We start from the raw sequence: 22,030 nt of genomic DNA, 5'->3' as shown, positions 1-22,030 counted from the left end.
CTGTTTATCACCTTGGATCAAACACTGCTTGAAGGATTGGATAAATACATTTGATATAGTTGTAGAATTAATTATTATTCTGAAAGCTCCTGGAATATCTATTAATGGTTTTAAGTTCTAACACCAAGTAACTAAATCTCTTATTTATTGCAATTTATTGAGGTCATTTTTGTTTTGTCTTGTTGATGAATTATAAAGATAGTATGAATGTAAACAGCTGAATATAAGCTTTCCAACTATCCCGGGTTAACAATCGGTAGCACTTCATCATCTGCTATTTCTTCAATAGTATGCTATATATTTAGTGAGCCTATTAGTTTAGTCTTTAGAGCATAAAGGTAAAAATGCCAAGGACATACTTTCAATCAATCTCCAAGCCAATACTTGAAGCTCCTTTAATGTTGAAAATAGATGTATTTTCTTCTGTATCATGTGTATCTCTATATTTTCTTTGAGGGGAAGCCTGTTAGCTCAGATGGTTAGAGCGTGGTGCTAATAACACCAATGTCACAGGATCTATCACTGTACAGGCCAAGTTTAATTGTTTGTAAAAAGATTAATTTTTCTTTTGTCTCATTTTTGACTGTTTCTCACCTTGGATGAAACGCTGCTTGAAGGATTGGATGAATACATTTGATATAGTTGTAGAATTAATTATTATTCTGAAAGCTCCTGGAATATCTATTAATGGTTCTAAGTTCTAACGCCAAGTAACTAAATCTCTTATTTATTGCAATTCATTGAGGTCATTTTTGTTTTGTCTTGTTGATGAAATATAAAGATAGTATGAATGTAAACAGCTGAATATAAGCTTTCCAACTATCCCGGGTTAACAATCGGTAGCACTTCATCATCTGCTATTTCTTCAATAGTATGCTATATATTTAGTGAGCCTATTAGTGTAGTCTTTAGAGCAAAAAGTTAAAAATGCCAAGGACATATTTTCAATCAGTCTCCAAGCCAATACTTGATGCTCCTTTAATGTTGAAAATAGATGTATTTTCTTCTGTATCATGTGTATCTCTATATTTCCTTTGAGGGGAAGCTGATAGAATGATAAATGAATCAATTGCATATAGGTGATGAATTGTTATTTATTGCTAAAACACATGGAAAAACATTAATGGCTCTAAGTTCTAACACTAAGTATGAACATCTCTTTTGTATTGTAATTTTTTTAAAGTCATATTAGTTTCTTCATGTTGATATTATATATTTATAACTTCATGGTAAACCTCTGAAATTAAGCTTTCGAAATCTCCCGGGTTACCTATCATTAGCACTTCTTCATATGCTGGACTTCCAGGAAATTGTGCAAAACGGCCTGTTAGCTCAGATGGTTAGAGCGTGGTGCTAATAACGCCAAGGTCATAGGTTCGATCCCTGTACAGGCCAAGTTTAATTGTTTGAAAAAAGATTAATTTTTCTTGTGTCTCATTTTTGACTGTTTATCACCTTGGATCAAACACTGCTTGAAGGATTGGATAAATACATTTGATATAGTTGTAGAATTAATTATTATTCTGAAAGCTCCTAGAATATCTATTAATGGTTTTAAGTTCTAACGCCAAGTAACTTAAACTCTTATTTATTGCAATTTATTGAGGTCATTTTTGTTTTGTCTTGTTGATGAATTATAAAGATAGTATGAATGTAAACAGCTGAATATAAGCTTTCCAACTATCCCGGGTTAACAATCGGTAGCACTTCATCATCTGCTATTTCTTCAATAGTATGCTATATATTTATTGAGCCTATTAGTTTAGTCTTTAGAGCATAAAGTTAAAAATGCCAAGGATATACCTTCAATCAGTCTCCAAGCCAATACTTGATGCTCCTTTAATGTTGAAAATAGATGTATTTTCTTCTGTATCATGTGTATCTCTATATTTCCTTTGAGGGGAAGCTGATAGAATGATTAAATGAATCAATTGCATATAGGTGATGAATTGTTATTTATTGCTAAAACACATGGAAAAAACATTAATGGTTCTAAGTTCTAACACTAAGTATGAACATCTCTTTTGTATTGTAATTTTTTTAAAGTCATATTAGTTTCTTCATGTTGATATTATATATTTATAACTTCATGGTAAACCTCTGAAATTAAGCTTTCCAAATCTCCCAGGTTAACTATCATTAGCACTTCTTCATATGCTGGACTTCCAGGAAATTGTGCAAAACGGCCTGTTAGCTCAGATGGTTAGAGCGTGGTGCTAATAACGCCAAGGTCATAGGTTCGATCCCTGTACAGGCCAAGTTTAATTGTTTGAAAAAAGATTAATTTTTCTTTTGTCTCATTTTTGACTGTTTATCACCTTGGATCAAACACTGCTTGTAGGATTGGATAAATACATTTGATATAGTTGTAGAATTAATTATTATTCTGAAAGCTCCTGGAATATCTATTAATGGTTTTAAATTCTAACACCAAGTAACTAAATCTCTTATTTATTGCAATTTATTGAGGTCATTTTTGTTTTGTCTTGTTGATGAATTATAAAGATAGTATGAATGTAAACAGCTGAATATAAGCTTTCCAACTATCCCGGGTTAACAATCGGTAGCACTTCATCATCTGCTATTTCTTCAATAGTATGCTATATATTTATTGAGCCTATTAGTTTAGTCTTTAGAGCATAAAGTTAAAAATGCCAAGGACATACTTTCAATCAGTCTCCAAGCCAATACTTGATGCTCCTTTAATGTTGAAAATAGATGTATTTTCTTCTGTATCATGTGTATCTCTATATTTCCTTTGAGGGGAAGTTGATAGAATGATTAAATGAATCAATTGCATATAGGTGATGAATTGTTATTTATTGCTAAAACACATGGAAAAACATTAATGGTTCTAAGTTCTAACACTAAGTATGAACATCTCTTTTGTATTGTAATTATTTTAAAGTCATATTAGTTTCTTCATGTTGATATTATATATTTATAACTTCATGGTAAACCTCTGAAATTAAGCTTTCCAAATCTCCCGGGTTAACTATCATTAGCACTTCTTCATATGCTGGACCTCCAGGAATTTGGGCAAAACGGCCTGTTAGCTCAGATGGTTAGAGCGTGGTGTTAATAAAACCAAGGTCACAGGTTCTATCCCTGTACAGGCCAAGTTTAATTGTTTGTAAAAAGATTAATTTTTCTTTTGTCTCATTTTTGACTGTTTATCACCTTGGATGAAACGCTGCTTGAAGGATTGGATGAATACATTTGATATAGTTGTAGAATTAATTATTATTCTGAAAGCTCCTGGAATATCTATTAATGGTTCTAAGTTCTAACGCTAAGTAACTAAATCTCTTATTTATTGCAATTTATTGAGGTCATTTTTGTTTTGTCTTGTTGATGAAATATAAAGATAGTATGAATGTAAACAGCTGAATATAAGCGTTCCAATTATCCCAGGTTAACAATCAGTAGCACTTCATCATCTGCTATTTCTTCAATAGTATGCTATATATTTAGTGAGCCTATTAGTTTAGTCTTTAGAGCATAAAGGTAAAAATGCCAAGGACATACTTTCAATCAATCTCCAAGCCAATACTTGAAGCTCCTTTAATGTTGAAAATAGATGTATTTTCTTCTGTATCATGTGTATCTCTATATTTTCTTTGAGGGGAAGCCTGCTAGCTCAGATGGTTAGAGGGTGGTGCTAATAACACCAAGGGCACAGGATCTATCACTGTACAGGCCAAGTTTAATTGTTTGTAAAAAGATTAATTTTTCTTTTGTCTCATTTTTGACTGTTTATCACCTTGGATGAAACGCTGCTTGAAGGATTGGATGAATACATTTGATATAGTTGTAGAATTAATTATTATTCTGAAAGCTCCTGGAATATCTATTAATGGTTCTAAGTTCTAACGCCAAGTAACTAAATCTCTTATTTATTGCAATTCATTGAGGTCATTTTTGTTTTGTCTTGTTGATGAAATATAAAGATAGTATGAATGTAAACAGCTGAATATAAGCTTTCCAACTATCCCGGGTTAACAATCGGTAGCACTTCATCATCTGCTATTTCTTCAATAGTATGCTATATATTTAGTGAGCCTATTAGTGTAGTCTTTAGAGCAAAAAGTTAAAAATGCCAAGGACATATTTTCAATCAGTCTCCAAGCCAATACTTGATGCTCCTTTAATGTTGAAAATAGATGTATTTTCTTCTGTATCATGTGTATCTCTATATTTCCTTTGAGGGGAAGCTGATAGAATGATAAATGAATCAATTGCATATAGGTGATGTATTGTTATTTATTGCTAAAACACATGAAAAAACATTAATGGTTCTAAGTTCTAACACTAAGTATGAACATCTCTTTTGTATTGTAATTTTTTTAAAGTCATATTAGTTTCTTCATGTTGATATTATATATTTATAACTTCATGGTAAACCTCTGAAATTAAGCTTTCCAAATCTCCCGGGTTAACTATCATTAGCACTTCTTCATATGCTGGACTTCCAGGAAATTGTGCAAAAAGGCCTGTTAGCTCAGATGGTTAGAGCGTGGTGCTAATAACGCCAAGGTCATAGGTTCGATCCCTGTACAGGCCAAGTTTAATTGTTTGAAAAAAGATTAATTTTTCTTGTGTCTCATTTTTGACTGTTTATCACCTTGGATCAAACACTGCTTGAAGGATTGGAAAAATACATTTGATATAGTTGTAGAATTAATTATTATTCTGAAAGCTCCTGGAATATCTATTAATGGTTTTAAGTTCTAACGCCAAGTAACTTAAACTCTTATTTATTGCAATTTATTGAGGTCATTTTTGTTTTGTCTTGTTGATGAATTATAAAGATAGTATGAATGTAAACAGCTGAATATAAGCTTTCCAACTATCCAGGGTTAACAATCGGTAGCACTTCATCATCTGCTATTTCTTCAATAGTATGCTATATATTTATTGAGCCTATTAGTTTAGTCTTTAGAGCATAAAGTTAAAAATGCCAAGGACATACTTTCAATCAGTCTCCAAGCCAATACTTGATGCTCCTTTAATGTTGAAAATAGATGTATTTTCTTCTGTATCATGTGTATCTCTATATTTTCTTTGAGTGGAAGTTGATAGAATGATTAAATGAATCAATTGCATATAGGTGATGAATTGTTATTTATTGCTAAAACACATGGAAAAAACATTAATGGTTCTAATTTCTAACACAAAGTATGAACATCTCTTTTGTATTGTAATTATTTTAAAGTCATATTAGTTTCTTCATGTTGATATTATATATTTATAACTTCATGGTAAACCTCTGAAATTAAGCTTTCCAAATCTCCCGGGTTAACTATCATTAGCACTTCTTCATATGCTGGACCTCCAGGAATTTGGGCAAAACGGCCTGTTAGCTCAGATGGTTAGAGCGTGGTGTTAATAACACCAAGGTCACAGGTTCTATCCCTGTACAGGCCAAGTTTAATTGTTTGTAAAAAGATTAATTTTTCTTTTGTCTCATTTTTGACTGTTTATCACCTTGGATGAAACGCTGCTTGAAGGATTGGATGAATACATTTGATATAGTTGTAGAATTAATTATTATTCTGAAAGCTCCTGGAATATCTATTAATGGTTCTAAGTTCTAACGCTAAGTAACTAAATCTCTTATTTATTGCAATTTATTGAGGTCATTTTTGTTTTGTCTTGTTGATGAAATATAAAGATAGTATGAATGTAAACAGCTGAATATAAGCTTTCCAATTATCCCGGGTTAACAATCAGTACCACTTCATCATCTGCTATTTCTTCAATAGTATGCTATATATTTAGTGAGCCTATTAGTTTAGTCTTTAGAGCATAAAGGTAAAAAAGCAAAGCACATACTTTCAATCAATCTCCAAGCCAATACTTGAAGCTCCTTTAATGTTGAAAATAGATGTATTTTCTTCTGTATCATGTGTATCTCTATATTTTCTTTGAGGGGAAGCCTGTTAGCTCAGATGGTTAGAGCGTGGTGCTAATAACACCAAGGTCACAGGTTCTATCCCTGTACAGGCCAAGTTTAATTGTTTGTAAAAAGATTAATTTTTCTTTTGTCTCATTTTTGACTGTTTATCACCTTGGATGAAACGCTGCTTGAAGGATTGGATAGTGTAGTCTTTAGAGCAAAAAGTTAAAAATGCCAAGGACATATTTTCAATCAATCTCCAAGCCAATACTTGAAGCTCCTTTAATGTTGAAAATAGATGTATTTTCTTCTGTATCATGTGTATCTCTATATTTCCTTTGAGGGGAAGCTGATAGAATGATTAAATGAATCAATTGCATATAGGTGATGAATTGTTATTTATTGCTAAAACACATGGAAAAACATTATTGGTTCTAAGTTCTAACACTAAGTATGAACATCTCTTTTGTATTGTAATTTTTTTAAAGTCATATTAGTTGCTTCATGTTGATATTATATATTTATAACTTCATGGTAAACCTCTGAAATTAAGCTTTCCAAATCTCCCGGGTTAACTATCATTAGCACTTCTTCATATGCTGGACTTCCAGGAAATTGTGCAAAACGACCTGTTAGCTCAGATGGTTAGAGCGTGGTGCTAATAATGCCAAGATCACAGGTTCGATCCCTGTACAGGCCAAGTTTAATTGTTTGAAAAAAGATTAATTTTTCTTGTGTCTCATTTTTGACTGTTTATCACCTTGGATCAAACACTGCTTGAAGGATTGGATAAATACATTTGATATAGTTGTAGAATTAATTATTATTCTGAAAGCTCCTGGAATATCTATTAATGGTTCTAAGTTCTAACGCCAAGTAACTTAAACTCTTATTTATTGCAATTTATTGAGGTCATTTTTGTTTTGTCTTGTAGATGAAATATAAAGATAGTATGAATGTAAACAGCTGAATATAAGCTTTCCAACTATCCCGGGTTAACAATCGATAGAACTTCATCATCTGCTATTTCTTCAATGGTATGCTATATATTTATTGAGCCTATTAGTTTAGTCTTTAGAGCATAACGTTAAAAATGCCAAGGACATACTTTCAATCAATCTCCTAGCCAATACTTGATGCTCCTTTAATGTTGAAAAGAGATGTATTTTCTTCTGTATCATGTGTATCTCTATATTTCCTTTGAGGGGAAGCTGATAGAATGATAAATGAATCAATTGCATATAGGTGATGAATTGTTATTTATTGCTAAAACACATGGAAAAACATTAATGGTTCTAAGTTCTAACACTAAGTATGAACATCTCTTTTGTATTGTAATTTTTTTAAAGTCATATTAGTTTCTTCATGTTGATATTATATATTTATAACTTCATGGTAAAGCTCTGAAATTAAGCTTTCCAAATCTCCCGGGTTAACTATCATTAGCACTTCTTCATATGCTGGACTTCCAGGAAATTGTGCAAAACGGCCTGTTAGCTCAGATGGTTAGAGCGTGGTGCTAATAACACCAAGGTCACAGGTTCTATCCCTGTACAGGCCAAGTTGAATTGTTTGTAAAAAGATTAATTTTTCTTTTGTCTCATTTTTGACTGTTTATCACCTTGGATGAAACGCTGCTTGAAGGATTGGATGAATACATTTGATATAGTTGTAGAATTAATTATTATTCTGAAAGCTCCTGGAATATCTATTAATGGTTCTAAGTTCTAACGCTAAGTAACTAAATCTCTTATTTATTGCAATTTATTGAAGTCATTTTTGTTTTGTCTTGTTGATGAAATATAAAGATAGTATGAATGTAAACAGCTGAGTATAAGCTTTCCAATTATCCCGGGTTAACAATCAGTACCACTTCATCATCTGCTATTTCTTCAATAGTATGCTATATATTTAGTGAGCCTATTAGTTTAGTCTTTAGAGCATAAAGGTAAAAATGCCAAGGACATACTTTCAATCAATCTCCAAGCCAATACTTGAAGCTCCTTTAATGTTGAAAATAGATGTATTTTCTTCTGTATCATGTGTATCTCTATATTTTCTTTGAGGGGAAGCCTGTTAGCTCAGATGGTTAGAGCGTGGTGCTAATAACACCAAGGTCACAGGTTCTATCCCTGTACAGGCCAAGTTTAATTGTTTGTAAAAAGATTAATTTTTCTTTTGTCTCATTTTTGACTGTTTATCACCTTGGATGAAACGCTGCTTGAAGGATTGGATGAATACATTTGATATAGTTGTAGAATTAATTTTTATTCTGAAAGCTCCTGGAATATCTATTAATGGTTCTAAGTTCTAACTCCAAGTAACTAAATCTCTTCTTTATTGCAATTCATTGAGGTCATTTTTTTTTTGTCTTGTTGATGAAATATAAAGATAGTATGAATGTAAACAGCTGAATATAAGCTTTCCAACTATCCCGGGTTAACAATCAGTAGCACTTCATCATCTGCTATTTCTTCAATAGTATGCTATATATTTAGTGAGCCTATTAGTTTAGTCTTTAGAGCAAAAAGTTAAAAATAGCAAGGACATATTTTCAATCAGTCTCCAAGCAAATACTTGATGCTCCTTTAATGTTGAAAATAGATGTATTTTCTTCTGTATCATGTGTATCTCTATATTTCCTTTGAGGGGAAGATGATAGAATGATTAAATGAATCAATTGCATATAGGTGATGAATTGTTATTTATTGCTAAAACACATGGAAAAAACATTAATGGTTCTAAGTTCTAACACTAAGTATGAACATCTCTTTTGTATTGTAATTTTTTTAAAGTCATATTAGTTTCTTCATGTTGATATTATATATTTATAACTTCATGGTAAACCTCTGAAATTAAGCTTTCCAAATCTCCCGGGTTAACTATCATTAGCACTTCTTCATATGCTGGACTTCCAGGAAATTGTGCAAAACGGCCTGTTAGCTCAGATGGTTAGAGCGTGGTGCTAATAACGCCAAGGTCACATGTTTGATCCCTGTACAGGCCAAGTTTAATTATTTGAAAAAAGATTAATTTTTCTTGTGTCTCATTTTTGACTGTTTATCACCTTGGATCAAACACTGCTTGAAGGATTGGATGAATACATTTGATATAGTTGTAGAATTAATTAGTATTCTGAAAGCTCCTGGAATATCTATTAATGGTTCTAAGTTCTAACTCCAAGTAACTAAATCTCTTCTTTATTGCAATTCATTGAGGTCATTTTTTTGTCTTGTTGATGAAATATAAAGATAGTATGAATGTAAACAGCTGAATATAAGCTTTCCAACTATCCCGGGTTAACAATCAGTAGCACTTCATCATCTGCTATTTCTTCAATAGTATGCTATATATTTAGTGAGCCTATTAGTTTAGTCTTTAGAGCAAAAAGTTAAAAATAGCAAGGACATATTTTCAATCAGTCTCCAAGCCAATACTTGATGCTCCTTTAATGTTGAAAATAGATGTATTTTCTTCTGTATCATGTGTATCTCTATATTTCCTTTGAGGGGAAGCTGATAGAATGATTAAATGAATCAATTGCATATAGGTGATGAATTGTTATTTATTGCTAAAACACATGGAAAAAACATTAATGGTTCTAAGTTCTAACACTAAGTATGAACATCTCTTTTGTATTGTAATTTTTTTAAAGTCATATTAGTTTCTTCATGTTGATATTATATATTTATAACTTCATGGTAAACCTCTGAAATTAAGCTTTCCAAATCTCCCAGGTTAACTATCATTAGCACTTCTTCATATGCTGGACTTCCAGGAAATTGTGCAAAACGGCCTGTTAGCTCAGATGGTTAGAGCGTGGTGCTAATAACGCCAAGGTCATAGGTTCGATCCCTGTACAGGCCCATTTAATTGTTTGAAAAAAGATTAATTTTTCTTTTGTCTCATTTTTGACTGTTTATCACCTTGGATCAAACACTGCTTGAAGGATTGGATAAATACATTTGATATAGTTGTAGAATTAATTATTATTCTGAAAGCTCCTGGAATATCTATTAATGGTTTTAAGTTCTAACACCAAGTAACTAAATCTCTTATTTATTGCAATTTATTGAGGTCATTTTTGTTTTGTCTTGTTGATGAATTATAAAGATAGTATGAATGTAAACAGCTGAATATAAGCTTTCCAACTATCCCGGGTTAACAATCGGTAGCACTTCATCATCTGCTATTTCTTCAATAGTATGCTATATATTTATTGAGCCTATTAGTTTAGTCTTTAGAGCATAAAGTTAAAAATGCCAAGGACATACTTTCAATCAGTCTCCAAGCCAATACTTGATGCTCCTTTAATGTTGAAAATAGATGTATTTTCTTCTGTATCATGTGTATCTCTATATTTCCTTTGAGGGGAAGTTGATAGAATGATTAAATGAATCAATTGCATATAGGTGATGAATTGTTATTTATTGCTAAAACACATGGAAAAAACATTAATGGTTCTAAGTTCTAACACTAAGTATGAACATCTCTTTTGTATTGTAATTTTTTTAAAGTCATATTAGTTTCTTCATGTTGATATTATATATTTATAACTTCATGGTAAACCTCTGAAATTAAGCTTTCCAAATCTCCCGGGTTAACTATCATTAGCACTTCTTCATATGCTGGACTTCCAGGAAATTGTGCAAAACGGCCTATTAGCTCAGATGGTTAGAGCGTGGTGTTAATAACACCAAGGTCACAGGTTCTATCCCTGTACAGGCCAAGTTTAATTGTTTGTAAAAAGATTAATTTTTCTTTTGTCTCATTTTTGACTGTTTATCACCTTGGATGAAACGCTGCTTGAAGGATTGGATGAATACATTTGATATAGTTGTAGAATTAATTATTATTCTGAAAGCTCCTGGAATATCTATTAATGGTTCTAAGTTCTAACGCTAAGTAACTAAATCTCTTATTTATTGCAATTTATTGAGGTCATTTTTGTTTTGTCTTGTTGATGAAATATAAAGATAGTATGAATGTAAACAGCTGAATATAAGCTTTCCAATTATCCCGGGTTAACAATCAGTACCACTTCATCATCTGCTATTTCTTCAATAGTATGCTATATATTTAGTGAGCCTATTAGTTTAGTCTTTAGAGCATAAAGGTAAAAAAGCAAAGCACATACTTTCAATCAATCTCCAAGCCAATACTTGAAGCTCCTTTAATGTTGAAAATAGATGTATTTTCTTCTGTATCATGTGTATCTCTATATTTTCTTTGAGGGGAAGCCTGTTAGCTCAGATGGTTAGAGCATGGTGCTAATAACACCAAGGTCACAGGTTCTATCCCTGTACAGGCCAAGTTTAATTGTTTGTAAAAAGATTAATTTTTCTTGTGTCTCATTTTTGACTGTTTATCACCTTGGATCAAACACTGCTTGAAGGATTGGATAAATACATTTGATATAGTTGTAGAATTAATTATTATTCTGAAAGCTCCTGGAATATCTATTAATGGTTTTAAGTTCTAACGCCAAGTAACTTAAACTCTTATTTATTGCAATTTATTGAGGTCATTTTTGTTTTGTCTTGTTGATGAATTATAAAGATAGTATGAATGTAAACAGCTGAATATAAGCTTTCCAACTATCCCGGGTTAACAATCGGTAGCACTTCATCATCTGCTATTTCTTCAATAGTATGCTATATATTTATTGAGCCTATTAGTTTAGTCTTTAGAGCATAAAGTTAAAAATGCCAAGGACATACTTTCAATCAGTCTCCAAGCCAATACTTGATGCTCCTTTAATGTTGAAAATAGATGTATTTTCTTCTGTATCATGTGTATCTCCATATTTCCTTTGAGTGGAAGTTGATAGAATGATTAAATGAATCAATTGCATATAGGTGATGAATTGTTATTTATTGCTAAAACACATGGAAAAAACATTAATGGTTCTAAGTTCTAACACTAAGTATGAACATCTCTTTGTATTGTAATTATTTTAAAGTCATATTAGTTTCTTCATGTTGATATTATATATTTATAACTTCATGGTAAACCTCTGAAATTAAGCTTTCCAAATCTCCCGGGTTAACTGTCATTAGCACTTCTTCATATGCTGGACCTCGAGGAATTTGGGCAAAACGGCCTTTTAGCTCAGATGGTTAGAGCGTGGTGTTAATAACACCAAGGTCACAGGTTCTATCCCTGTACAGGCCAAGTTGAATTGTTTGTAAAAAGATTAATTTTTCTTTTGTCTCATTTTTGACTGTTTATCACCTTGGATGAAACGCTGCTTGAAGGATTGGATGAATACATTTGATATAGTTGTAGAATTAATTATTATTCTGAAAGCTCCTGGAATATCTATTAATGGTTCTAAGTTCTAACGCTAAGTAACTAAATCTCTTATTTATTGCAATTTATTGAAGTCATTTTTGTTTTGTCTTGTTGATGAAATATAAAGATAGTATGAATGTAAACAGCTGAGTATAAGCTTTCCAATTATCCCGGGTTAACAATCAGTACCACTTCATCATCTGCTATTTCTTCAATAGTATGCTATATATTTAGTGAGCCTATTAGTTTAGTCTTTAGAGCATAAAGGTAAAAATGCCAAGGACATACTTTCAATCAATCTCCAAGCCAATACTTGAAGCTCCTTTAATGTTGAAAATAGATGTATTTTCTTCTGTATCATGTGTATCTCTATATTTTCTTTGAGGGGAAGCCTGTTAGCTCAGATGGTTAGAGCGTGGTGCTAATAACACCAAGGTCACAGGTTCTATCCCTGTACAGGCCAAGTTTAATTGTTTGTAAAAAGATTAATTTTTCTTTTGTCTCATTTTTGACTGTTTATCACCTTGGATGAAACGCTGCTTGAAGGATTGGATGAATACATTTGATATAGTTGTAGAATTAATTTTTATTCTGAAAGCTCCTGGAATATCTATTAATGGTTCTAAGTTCTAACGCCAAGTAACTAAATCTCTTATTTATTGCAATTCATTGAGGTCATTTTTGTTTTGTCTTGTTGATGAAATATAAAGATAGTATGAATGTAAACAGCTGAATATAAGCTTTCCAACTATCCCGGGTTAACAATCGGTAGCACTTCATCATCTGCTATTTCTTCAATAGTATGCTATATATTTAGTGAGCCTATTAGTGTAGTCTTTAGAGCAAAAAGTTAAAAATGCCAAGGACATATTTTCAATCAGTCTCCAAGCCAATACTTGATGCTCCTTTAATGTTGAAAATAGATGTATTTTCTTCTGTATCATGTGTATCTCTATATTTCCTTTGAGGGGAAGCTGATAGAATGATTAAATGAATCAATTGCATGTAGGTGATGAATTGTTATTTATTGCTAAAACACATGGAAAAAACATTAATGGTTCTAAGTTCTAACACTAAGTATGAACATCTCTTTTGTATTGTAATTTTTTTAAAGTCATATTAGTTTCTTCATGTTGATATTATATATTTATAACTTCATGGTAAACCTCTGAAATTAAGCTTTTCAAATCTCCCGGGTTAACTATCATTAGCACTTCTTCATATGCTGGACTTCCAGGAAATTGTGCAAAACGGCCTGTTAGCTCAGATGGTTAGAGCGTGGTGCTAATAACGCCAAGATCGCAGGTTCGATCCCTGTACAGGCCAAGTTTAATTGTTTGAAAAAAGATTAATTTTTCTTGTGTCTCATTTTTGACTGTTTATCACCTTGGATCAAACACTGCTTGAAGGATTGGATAAATACATTGGATATAGTTGTAGAATTAATTATTATTCTGAAAGCTCCTGGAATATCTATTAATGGTTCTAAGTTCTAACTCCAAGTAACTTAAACTCTTATTTATTGCAATTTATTGAGGTCATTTTTGTTTTGTCTTGTAGATGAAATATAAAGATAGTATGAATGTAAACAGCTGAATATAAGCTTTCCAACTATCCCGGGTTAACAATCGATAGAACTTCATCATCTGCTATTTCTTCAATGGTATGCTATATATTTAGTGAGCCTATTAGTTTAGTCTTTAGAGCATAACGTTAAAAATGCCAAGGACATACTTTCAATCAATCTCCTAGCCAATACTTGATGCTCCTTTAATGTTGAAAAGAGATGTATTTTCTTCTGTATCATGTGTATCTCTATATTTCCTTTGAGGGGAAGCTGATAGAATGATAAATGAATCAATTGCATATAGGTGATGAATTGTTATTTATTGCTAAAACACATGGAAAAACATTAATGGTTCTAAGTTCTAACACTAAGTATGAACATCTCTTTTGTATTGTAATTTTTTTAAAGTCATATTAGTTTCTTCATGTTGATATTATATATTTATAACTTCATGGTAAACCTCTGAAATTAAGCTTTCCAAATCTCCCGGGTTAACTATCATTAGCACTTCTTCATATGCTGGACTTCCAGGAAATTGTGCAAAACGGCCTGTTAGCTCAGATGGTTAGAGCGTGGTGCTAATAACGCCAAGGTCACAGGTTCGATCCCTGTACAGGCCAAGTTTAATTGTTTGAAAAAATATTAATTTTTCTTGTGTCTCATTTTTGACTGTTTATCACCTTGGATCAAACACTGCTTGAAGGATTGGACGAATACATTTGATATAGTTGTAGAATTCATTATTATTCTGAAAGCTCCTGGAATATCTATTAATGGTTCTAAGTTCTAACTCCAAGTAACTAAATCTCTTCTTTATTGCAATTCATTGAGGTCATTTTTTTTTGTCTTGTTGATGAAATATAAAGATAGTATGAATGTAAACAGCTGAATATAAGCTTTCCAACTATCCCGGGTTAACAATCAGTAGCACTTCATCATCTGCTATTTCTTCAATAGTATGCTATATATTTAGTGAGCCTATTAGTTTAGTCTTTAGAGCAAAAAGTTAAAAATAGCAAGGACATATTTTCAATCAGTCTCCAAGCCAATACTTGATGCTCCTTTAATGTTGAAAATAGATGTATTTTCTTCTGTATCATGTGTATCTCTATATTTCCTTTGAGGGGAAGCTGATAGAATGATTAAATGAATCAATTGCATATAGGTGATGAATTGTTATTTATTGCTAAAACACATGGAAAAAACATTAATGGTTCTAAGTTCTAACACTAAGTATGAACATCTCTTTTGTATTGTAATTTTTTTAAAGTCATATTAGTTTCTTCTAATACCGGGTAGAAGTGGTTGGGACAAAATCCAGGCCGATTTTTTTTTGGGCTATTTCTGACATTTTGCTCTATGTAGCGTTTTCGGGGGCCTGTTTGGGGGGCTTCCTGGTGTTTGTGGGTGAGTTTCGTGGTCTGGGAGCACTGCTGGGACACTCTAATCTTGATTGCATTTGCTTTTCAGGAAATCCGTCGTGCCAACCCCGACTTATGGCCTAGCTACGCAGCGCGTTTGGACCGAAGGCCCTGAAATATTGCAAGTATGAGATTTTGCTTTTGGCCTGTTTGGGGGTGTTATGCTTCTTGGCGGGTGGGTTGCCGGGTCTTGGGGCATTCCTGGGAAGGTCTAATACCGGGTAGAAGTGGTTGGGACAAAATCCAGGCCGATTTTTTTTTGGCCTATTTCTGACATTTTGCTCTATGTAGCGTTTTCGGGGGCCTGTTTGGGGGGCTTCCTGGTGTTTGTGGGTGAGTTTCGTGGTCTGGGAGCACTGCTGGGACACTCTAATCTTGATTGCATTTGCTTTTCAGGAAATCCGTCGTGCCAACCCCGACTTATGGCCTAGCTACGCAGCGCGTTTGGACCGAAGGCCCTGAAATATTGCAAGTATGAGATTTTGCTTTTGGCCTGTTTGGGGGTGTTATGCTTCTTGGCGGGTGGGTTGCCGGGTCTTGGGGCATTCCTGGGAAGGTCTAATACCGGGTAGAAGTGGTTGGGACAAAATCCAGGCCGATTTTTTTTTGGCCTATTTCTGACATTTTGCTCTATGTAGCGTTTTCGGGGGCCTGTTTGGGGGGCTTCCTGGTGTTTGTGGGTGAGTTTCGTGGTCTGGGAGCACTGCTGGGACACTCTAATCTTGATTGCATTTGCTTTTCAGGAAATCCGTCGTGCCAACCCCGACTTATGGCCTAGCTACGCAGCGCGTTTGGACCGAAGGCCCTGAAATATTGCAAGTATGAGATTTTGCTTTTGGCCTGTTTGGGGGTGTTATGCTTCTTGGCGGGTGGGTTGCCGGGTCTTGGGGCATTCCTGGGAAGGTCTAATACCGGGTAGAAGTGGTTGGGACAAAATCCAGGCCGATTTTTTTTTGGCCTATTTCTGACATTTTGCTCTATGTAGCGTTTTCGGGGGCCTGTTTGGGGGGCTTCCTGGTGTTTGTGGGTGAGTTTCGTGGTCTGGGAGCACTGCTGGGACACTCTAATCTTGATTGCATTTGCTTTTCAGGAAATCCGTCGTGCCAACCCCGACTTATGGCCTAGCTACGCAGCGCGTTTGGACCGAAGGCCCTGAAATATTGCAAGTATGAGATTTTGCTTTTGGCCTGTTTGGGGGTGTTATGCTTCTTGGCGGGTGGGTTGCCGGGTCTTGGGGCATTCCTGGGAAGGTCTAATACCGGGTAGAAGTGGTTGGGACAAAATCCAGGCCGATTTTTTTTTGGGCTATTTCTGACATTTTGCTCTATGTAGCGTTTTCGGGGGCCTGTTTGGGGGGCTTCCTGGTGTTTGTGGGTGAGTTTCGTGGTCTGGGAGCACTGCTGGCTATATATACTTTACTTTGCAAGAGGTTTGAAGCAAATCCATGGTGGCAGAGGGGACTTAGGGCCTAGCTGCAGAGCGCGCGCGGAGTGATTTGGGAAATTTGTGAAAAATTGACTAAGTCCCCATTTTTGTACTTTTGCTCTTTGGCTGTTTGGGGGTCTTCTACTCGTTTTCTCCTGGGTTGACGGCTCTGGGGCCATTGCTGGGAAGCTCTAATACCGGATAAAAGTGTTTTGGACAAAATCCCAGGCGGAATTTTTTTTGTGTTTTTGATGACTTGCTTGCCTTTGAGGTGCTCTTAGGGGGGGTTCCGTCTGTTTGTGGGTGAGTTTCGTGGTCTGGGAGCATTGCTGGGACACTCTAATCTTGATTGCATTTGCTTTTCAGGAAATCCGTCGTGCCAACCCCGACTTATGGCCTAGCTACGCAGCGCGTTTGGACCGAAGGCCCTGAAATATTGCAAGTATGAGATTTTGCTTTTGGCCTGTTTGGGGGTGTTATGCTTCTTGGCGGGTGGGTTGCCGGGTCTTGGGGCATTCCTGGGAAGGTCTAATACCGGGTAGAAGTGGTTGGGACAAAATCCAGGCCGATTTTTTTTTGGCCTATTTCTGACATTTTGCTCTATGTAGCATTTTCGGGGGCCTGTTTGGGGGGCTTCCTGGTGTTTGTGGGTGAGTTTCGTGGTTTGGGAGCACTGCTGGGACACTCTAATCTTGATTGCATTTGCTTTTCAGGAAATCCGTCGTGCCAACCCCGACTTATGGCCTAGCTACGCAGCGCGTTTGGACCGAAGGCCCTGAAATATTGCAAGTATGAGATTTTGCTTTTGGCCTGTTTGGGGGTGTTATGCTTCTTGGCGGGTGGGTTGCCGGGTCTTGGGGCATTCCTGGGAAGGTCTAATACCGGGTAGAAGTGGTTGGGACAAAATCCAGGCCGATTTTTTTTTGGGCTATTTCTGACATTTTGCTCTATGTAGCGTTTTCGGGGGCCTGTTTGGGGGGCTTCCTGGTGTTTGTGGGTGAGTTTTGTGGTCTGGGAGCACTGCTGGCTATATATACTTTACTTTGCAAGAGGTTTGAAGCAAATCCATGGTGGCAGAGGGGACTTAGGGCCTAGCTGCAGAGCGCGCGCGGAGTGATTTGGGAAATTTGTGAAAAATTGACTAAGTCCCCATTTTTGTACTTTTGCTCTTTGGCTGTTTGGGGGTCTTCTACTCGTTTTATCCTGGGTTGACGGCTCTGGGGCCATTGCTGGGAAGCTCTAATACCGGATAAAAGTGTTTTGGACCAAATCCCAGGCGGAATTTTTTGTGTGTTTTTGATGACTTGCTTGCCTTTGAGGTGCTCTTAGGGGGGGTTCCGTCTGTTTGTGGGTGAGTTTCGTGGTCTGGGAGCATTGCTGGGACACTCTAATCTTGATTGCATTTGCTTTTCAGGAAATCCGTCGTGCCAACCCCGACTTATGGCCTAGCTACGCAGCGCGTTTGGACCGAAGGCCCTGAAATATTGCAAGTATGAGATTTTGCTTTTGGCCTGTTTGCGGTTGTTATGCTTCTTGGCGGGTGGGTTGCCGGGTCTTGGGGCATTCCTGGGAAGGTCTAATACCGGGTAGAAGTGGTTGGGACAAAATCCAGGCCGATTTTTTTTTGGCCTATTTCTGACATTTTGCTCTATGTAGCGTTTTCGGGGGCCTGTTTGGGGGGCTTCCTGGTGTTTGTGGGTGAGTTTCGTGGTCTGGGAGCACTGCTGGGACACTCTAATCTTGATTGCATTTGCTTTTCAGGAAATCCGTCGTGCCAACCCCGACTTATGGCCTAGCTACGCAGCGCGTTTGGACCGAAGGCCCTGAAATATTGCAAGTATGAGATTTTGCTTTTGGCCTGTTTGGGGGTGTTATGCTTCTTGGCGGGTGGGTTGCCGGGTCTTGGGGCATTCCTGGGAAGGTCTAATACCGGGTAGAAGTGGTTGGGACAAAATCCAGGCCGAATTTTTTTTGGCCTATTTCTGACATTTTGCTCTATGTAGCGTTTTCGGGGGCCTGTTTGGGGGGCTTCCTGGTGTTTGTGGGTGAGTTTCGTGGTCTGGGAGCACTGCTGGGACACTCTAATCTTGATTGCATTTGCTTTTCAGGAAATCCGTCGTGCCAACCCCGACTTATGGCCTAGCTACGCAGCGCGTTTGGACCGAAGGCCCTGAAATATTGCAAGTATGAGATTTTGCTTTTGGCCTGTTTGGGGGTGTTATGCTTCTTGGCGGGTGGGTTGCCGGGTCTTGGGGCATTCCTGGGAAGGTCTAATACCGGGTAGAAGTGGTTGGGACAAAATCCAGGCCGATTTTTTTTTGGCCTATTTCTGACATTTTGCTCTATGTAGCGTTTTCGGGGGCCTGTTTGGGGGGCTTCCTGGTGTTTGTGGGTGAGTTTCGTGGTCTGGGAGCACTGCTGGGACACTCTAATCTTGATTGCATTTGCTTTTCAGGAAATCCGTCGTGCCAACCCCGACTTATGGCCTAGCTACGCAGCGCTTTTGGACTGAAGGCCCTGAAATATTGCAAGTATGAGATTTTGCTTTTGGCCTGTTTGGGGGTGTTATGCTTCTTGGCGGGTGGGTTGCCGGATCTTGGGGCATTCCTGGGAAGGTCTAATACCGGGTAGAAGTGGTTGGGACAAAATCCGCGCGGAAAAGCCTTTAGTTTTGGCACTTTTTGTAACTTAGGGTTCGTTAGGGTTAGCCCTAGCAGCAGGATTGCATGTGTTTCGGGGTGTTCTAGATTTTTCCAACTGAGTTCTGGGGTCTTAGAGCACTCGTGAGAATGTGTAATTTTGGTTGCAAGTCATTTGAAGAAAATCCATGGTGGGAAAGGGGGGATTTGGCATAGTTAAAGAAAGCCTTTGCCACTATTCTTAACTTACGGTTCGTTAGGGTTAGCAGTATTTCTATTGCATGTGTTTGAGTGGGGGGGATTTCGAGTCTTGGAGCGATGCTGGCTATGGCTACTTTTGCTTGGTTGCTTGCAAGTGGTTTGAATGCAATCCACGGTGGGTAATGGGTAATTAGAAGGGGGTACTTCGGCCTACTTTTACTTTCAAAGTAAGTTTTGTCACCAGTTTTCTGCTAGGCCTTGTTTTTTGAGATTTGATTGGGGGTCTTCTACATTTTTGCGACTGGCTTTAGTAAGGGTCTGGGTGGGAGCACTGCTAGGAAGATCTAATTTTGTTCTAAAACACAGTTACAGTACACCTAGCTTGAGGGGCAAGATCCGCTACATTAATTTGCCCATACTTATCCTTCAAAAGGTGACTCAGAGTACGCACTTTCAAAAATATTGTACTGTCTACTAGGAAAATCAAATTGTGACTTTTTGCACTCCACAGCCTACATACCTTATATTTATTTATCAGTGGTGTTGTAATATTATATCACTTCCTGTTTTTCGTTGAATAATTACAGGCCGGGTTTCAGTCTCTGCAATGGGGAAAAAAGGATGGAGTCAGGCTTCACAGTAGCGAGCCACAATTCAGCATCAGGCAGGCAGTGGACAGGGTGTCTTCTGGTGACCAACATCGATGGACGAGGCGTCGGCTGCAATGGAGGAGTGCCGCTAATAGGAGGATTTTTTTTCTCCAGGCAACTTACTTACCACTTCCAACAGGACCACTACAACCACATAGATACAGTATCCCTTGCCTTTTTCTATGACTGTGACTGCATTTCTTGGCTCTCTCTCGGCTTCTACATTGATCCCTTAACACATCACTTAGTCCACTCCACTATCACATCTGCACCACACATAGTCATTTGTAAGTGCTCCTACATAATTCGCAAGTCGCAGCACGCCCCAGGCCGTAGAGGACTGGGATGGCCCCAATGATGAAGCATGCCACCAAGGGGCAACCCTGGTGAGTGAGGGGACACCTAGAAAAAAACCAATTTCTCCTTTTCTATCTACTATACCTTCCAGACCAACCCCACTGAGTGTTGTTGTGAATGGATTTATAGTGACCAGCAAGGCTCTCGGGTATCTGGCTACAGAGACCTTATGTTGAATATCGTTATCAATAATTTACACATAGGCCCTTTACTGTTGCATTCTTTCTTCCACAGTTGTCGAATGTACTACTTACTTTTCACAGACATGCATGCAGTAGTGCATGCACTTTCAAAGATTGATGGATAGGTTTGTACCCAAAGAATTGTTTATGTTCAATTGTTTGTCTATGCTGTGCTTTTTTTTACAGGGTGTCTTCTGGTGACCAACATCGATGGACGAAGCGTCGGCTGCAATGGAGGAGTGCCGCTAATAGGAGGATTTTTTTTCTGCAGGCAACTTACTTACCACTTCCAACAGGACCACTACAACCACATACATACAGTATCCCTTGCCTTTTTCTCTGACTGTGACTGCATTTCTTGGCTCTCTCTAGGCTTCTAAATTGATCCCTTAACACATCACTTAGTCCACTCCACTATCACATCTGCACCACACATAGTCATTTGTAAGTGCTCCTACGTAATTCACAAGTCGCAGCACGCCCCAGGCCGTAGAGGACTGGGATGGCCCCAATGATGAAGCATGTCACCAAGGGGCAACCCTGGTGAGTGAGGGGACACCTAGAAAAAAAGCAATTTCTCCTTTTCTATCTACTATACCTTCTGTCAGGTTACGCAGCCCCTAAGCGCCTACCGTACTATGAAACTACATTTCCCATGAGTAGGCGGGAGACTTGCAGGAAGTTTATCTGGGGAACAGACGCGCTTCCTGTTGCGCGTTATTCTGGTTTCTGTTCTGCACCTGCATGAGAGCGGACGCTCTGCATGCTTTTCTATCGTGTCTCCTGTGGACTATCACCTTCCCCCCCCCCCGAGGCTCAGTGGGGAGCGCTTCCGTGTTCTGTCCTTGGCGGTAGACGGACTTCACGCGTCTTCAGGTAAAGCCGCTCTAAACTCTTCGGCCGCCCGTGCGGTCAGCTGATTACTGCCTGAACGGATTGTTAAGGGAGGTTCTGTGACTGTTTTCTAACAGAATTCTAGCTTTGATGAATTCCTGTTTGGTTGAATTGTGTGTGGCGGAGCACAGTGGCGGTCTATACCACGTGTTAGCGTTCACATCGGGGATCGTTTTTGTACTATTAAAACGGAGCGCGGTAGTAAGGACAACTACGCGTCTCCGTTGTATAACTGTGTATTTCAAAGGACCTCCATAACTGGGCATGTAGTGAGGTAACTACAGGCTACCCCAGTTCTCTTTGTGTAGTGCACCGTGGGGTGTGTTGTTGGCAGAATTCAGTGGTGGTCGCAACAGCAACTACGTTTTTCTGTTTGACCTTCACCAAAGATTCCCTACTGGGTCATTACTTAGAGAGCGCAGTGTTGTAGTTCTTGCTTCCTACACACTACCGTTTCCCTCTTCCTTTTTGTTGGACCATACATCTTTGCTTTGACTATTT

General features: G+C 37.1%; 1 non-coding gene across 1 annotated transcript; it reads left to right on the top strand.

The window, feature by feature from the left end:
- The first annotated feature begins 14,306 nt into the window (after nucleotides 1-14,306).
- On the top strand, nucleotides 14,307-14,380 carry TRNAI-AAU (transfer RNA isoleucine (anticodon AAU)). Its single transcript has one exon. It is a non-coding gene; the product is annotated as a tRNA-Ile (tRNA).
- Nucleotides 14,381-22,030: the final 7,650 nt, after the last annotated feature.

The sequence above is a fragment of the Lissotriton vulgaris genome, chromosome 12, assembly GCF_964263255.1.
Source record: "Lissotriton vulgaris chromosome 12, aLisVul1.2, whole genome shotgun sequence".
NCBI lineage: Eukaryota > Metazoa > Chordata > Amphibia > Caudata > Salamandridae > Lissotriton > Lissotriton vulgaris.
This window is presented reverse-complemented; position numbering and strand designations above follow the sequence as displayed.